The sequence below is a fragment of the Acomys russatus genome, chromosome 3, assembly GCF_903995435.1.
Source record: "Acomys russatus chromosome 3, mAcoRus1.1, whole genome shotgun sequence".
Lineage (NCBI taxonomy): Eukaryota > Metazoa > Chordata > Mammalia > Rodentia > Muridae > Acomys > Acomys russatus.
The window spans coordinates 18658742-18663511 of record NC_067139.1 but is presented as its reverse complement, the minus strand read 5'-3'; positions in this window follow the sequence as shown (position 1 = coordinate 18663511).

Below are 4770 nucleotides of genomic sequence, written 5' to 3'. Positions count from 1 at the left end.
GAAGGCAGAGTGTTCAGTAATGTTCAGAGAGACAAGATCATCTCCAAGTTTCTCAAAGGAAGCGTCCTGAAAAGAGTGTTTGGATCCCAGCAGCTGAAGTGGGAGGGCCCCAACTCCCAGAAAAAGGATTCCAGCTCCACCAGTTCTAGCACCAGAGAGTAAGTCCGTAATGAAAACTAGACCCAAACTCAAAGTAAGCTTATCTCAGATGGCCAGGAAAAGAGCTCTGTGCTGGCATCCAGAGACCCAGAAGTCTTAGGAGGAACCTGCACACCCAGGTCCAGTGGTAAGAGCAAAATAAAGTAGGAAACATGTAACTGAGAACTGAGAATGTGTTCAAAGTACCAGTTATAACACCTGCACAGGATGTGGGGCTCACCAGTGTGTGTGCTTCTCCTGTTTGGGGCAATGTTTTCAATTACATCACTATCATCCAGTATAGGAATAGGTAGATTTACAACAAATTTTCTTGTATTTTTGGAACAAAATGGTAGCTACTGAAATACGATAGTATTGTGAAGATGGCAAACATTAAAGGTTAATTTTGTTGTTGCTGTTGTTTGGGTTGTTTTTCCAGACAGGGTCTCAACTCTGTAGCTCTGGGTATCCTGGAACTCATTCTGTAGACCAGGCTGGCCTTGAAGTCACAGACATCTACTTATCTCTGGAATTAAAGGCATGTGGTGCTACTCCTGACAAACATTGAATTTTAAAATAAAACTTTAAAGTAGAAAAAGAAAAAAAAAAGGAAAGAAAAGAAATCCTTCAAAGCAAAAATAGTTTACTCGTGTTTCTTTAAAAGAAATTATACAAACACACACAAAGGTAAGATACCTATGAGTAACGATCTCAGAAGCAAAGGCATGGTTTGGGATGAAAGGGATTTAGCTACTACTGAAAAGTACAGTAGATGGTGGAGGGGCACTGAATAAAATCAAGTTACTATTCTAAAACATTCTAAATATCACTTGTTCACCACTGATTTGAAACATTTCCCACTGGTTGAATATATTTTTTTAAATTATTTATTTGTGTGTGTGTCTATGTGTGTGTGTGTGTGTGTGTGTGTGTGTGTGTGTGTGTGTGTAGTCTATAAGCATGTCTGTTCACATGCATGCCTGGTGCTACAGGAGGCCAGAAGAGAGTATCAAATCCGCTGGAACCAGAGTTCCAGTATGAGCTGCCCTGTGGGTGCTGGGAATCGAATCTGGATCCTCTGGAAAAGGAGCCATTGCTCTTAACCACTGAGCCATTTCTCTAGCCCCTCATTGAATGTCTTATCTAAGCACCACCCAAAATGCATATTGTTAATTAGAAAATATTGATCAACTTTATGTCATTATTTACATAATCCTACTGAAAGAGCTCCTGAAGTCATGCATATGTGCAAGGCGAATATCAAAATATGAAAGGTACGGAGAGACCAGCAGAAATGGAACTCTTTTCTCTGAAGAATAGCTGAGAAATGTTGTGCTTGGCATTCTTTTGAATAACCCACGGCAACAAAAAGACATGTAAATTGAGGTGATTTCCACTGTAGCATCTTCCTGTCATCTTTGCCATGAGAGATGACGCTAAGGTGGGCTTACTGGGCCCTCTTAAGGGCCTAGCCCAAGGCTTGTTATCTTTTCCTCTGATTCAGACCTTCTCTATTGGGAGCTGGAGAAATGGCTCAGTGGTTAAGAGCATGCACTGTTCTTAAAAAGGACCTAAATTCGATTTCCAGTACCCACACCAGAAAGGTCACAACAACTGGCAATTCCAACTCAAGGGGATCTGACACCCCTCTGAACTCCTCAGACACATGAGTAAGTTAGTAACAAACCTTTTCTGCTGTGGTTTGTAGAACAGATTGGTAAATACTACCAGACAGACAACTTTCTCCTTATTCTAGTTCAGTTTTGGAGAAAAAAAAGAAGGAAGAAAAAAAAAAAAAGTCTCCCCCTGTGTTAGCTTAAAAGGTGCAGATTTAGAGCAAGGCCATCTTGAGACTATTCTTAAGAACTGAATGCTGGTCATGGTCTTGAAGGCCGGCGAATTCTCTTCGGCCAATGACTGACACTAATGTTAGGTCTAATCCCCTAAGAAAATGGCCCACTGTCTTATTTCTCTAGAGCCAAGGGATTGAGGAGGATACCATTCTCTTAGCTATTTTCTGTTCTTTTTAAAAAAATATTTATGTATTATGTACACAGTGCTCTGCTTGCATGTTAGGTGTTTTCTTATATTTTAACTACAGTCTTGAATATTTGGTGATGAAGAGAAATGCAGCCATGACTTTGATGTCATCAGAGGAAGAAAGGAAAATCATACGAGTGGGGACAAGAATGGGAAAGAGGGGCTATTAAGATTAGGCAAAGAGAATAAAAGGGAATTTTAGAGGAGGTGCAACTCTCAGAGTGCTACTTAGGAACCTGGAATCGGTCCTAAGACAAAAGAAAAAAGCAGACCCAGAGGCATGAAAACTAGGAAGATGAGATGGTAAAAGCCAGATACATGAAAACTGCACATGCGCAACACGTGCCTGTGCGCATAGGTATGATTTATGTCTCCAGAGGAGACAGAAGAAAAGTTCCCAACTACATATACTCTAGGAATGATTAGCTGGCAGTGTATGGCCCCAAATTCACTATTTTCCAAGTAATTATAAATTAAGGAAAGTTACTTAATGTATTTACAGCTCGAGTCCTCTGTTACAAAGTAGAGGCAACTAATTGTATCTGCTTCACTGGGTTGAGTATTAAATAGGTAATTCATATAAAATATTCAGCAGTATGGCCGGCACCCTTAAGATACTATGCATTCTGGCAATTATTGTTTGTCTGTGATTAAATTAATTCAAGCATTTGCTGAATGCCTACTATATGCCAGAAATTCTGCTAGATTGATTAATAGTAGATCTTGTCTTCGGTGTGCAGAAAAGATAGATATTGCAGATGAAAAACTATAATGTTAATAAATGACTTGGGTGAGTAACCATAATATAACCCAAAATAGCTGTCTTCGAATGAGTGGATAAGTTTATCTTCCTTGATCAGTCAGAAACAATGACAATAGAGCTCGAACCAGTTTAATCCTTCAGGTTAAAACCAAAACAGAAGAGATGATAGAAGGGAGAGTTCTGCAAAATTGTAAAAAGTATCTGATATGATTGACATGTACAAGGAGCTAGAGGAGAACGGTGAAAGCAATCAGTTCCAGCTGGACTGAAGAATTCAGATTTCCTTCTTCAGGCCTCGGGAGAGCATCTGACAGAGCTACACGTCAAAGCCACTGGATAGGAAACAGCATGAAGGCAGAAGAGGCTAGACCGCCAAGATGCCTGCGAGGGAACAAGGCCTCCACAGACCTTAGTCTTTCTCTCCGTTGGTTGCTTTTGCTTCCACTACGGGTTCCACCCAGTTTTAAGCAAGGGGCTTCGGGGTAACATAATGGACCACATAGGCAAGGCCCTTCCCTCACTACTATGGATAAACAGGTAATTTTCAAAGCCAGCAAGTAAGCAGGGCTCTTAAACAAGACTGGCTGAGCTGTACAAAGAAGTAAACGTGAAGGGTTGTGACAGAGGAAGGTGGGTGGGAACGGTTTCTGTAAACCTTTCAGAGGGGAAACAGACTAGACTCAGGAAGAAGGCAGACATCTATTGGGTGGGGTTGGGGAGTCAATCGAAGATCTTTGAAACTCTTAAAATCGTGTTCAGTGTTCTATATGTACCTATGAACGTATGTTTCTAGAGGATAAAAGAGACAGGCCTCCCGTTCCCTTCCTTCAGACATTGAAGAACCAGTGTATTTCAGCGTTTACTGAGCCCTTGGGGGTTTAAGTCTAGATGTTCAACCGGACAAAATATTGTTAACAAATGATTTTTAAAATTTCTCTCCTCAAAGCTGGACATGGTGACACATCGCTTTAATCCCAGCACTCAGCAGCTCAGGAGGCAGAGATCCCTCTGAGTTTGTCAGCCTGCTCGTCACAGTGGGTACCCGACTAGCCAGGACTATAGAGAGAAACCCTGCCTCAAAAGGAAAGCAAAACAAACAAACAACAACAACAACAACAACAAAAAACCCTCAAATTTCATTACTTTATCATACTGAAATTTTTAGTAGTCATTTACTTATAGAATTGTTCTTTAAATTTTTCCTTTTACCAAACTATTCCAGGAAAAGCCATTTATATGTATATAAATTAAATTATAGTTATATATATATATATATATATATATATATATATATATATATATAATTTTTCTCTTCTCCACTTAGTTTGGGGTCGAAGCAAGAGATATTCATTTGGGGTTACAAAACTGGCTTCTTACAATATAAATGTATCCTAGACAGGAAAAAAGACAAGGGATTTAATATCAGCTGGGATAATATTCTTCCACTTTATCTGCTGTATTGTATAGTATAAGCATTGGTGGGATACCTGACATCTATTCAATTTAGGATGTGTCAGGCAAACCTCGTGGCTTTATTTGAACAGATTTTGGAATGAAGGTCTGGGGGGCCAGAATGTGGCTACCACACAGGCCAACTGGCCACTGCAAGAGTCTTCAAGCTTACCTCAGAAGGTCTATGAAGCCTTACCAGGACCAAGAAGGGCCGCAGGTCTCTAGGAAGCTAAGAACCTTGGGAAGAAAAGCAATGGAGGACGGCCTGGGGAGGCCTTAAAAGGTCTCAGAAATTTTAAGAAGACCAGAGAAGGACCAGGGGTGGACTAAAAGGCTCCAGAAGTTTCCCAGGGGAGGGGGGGATAAGAAGAACTAGC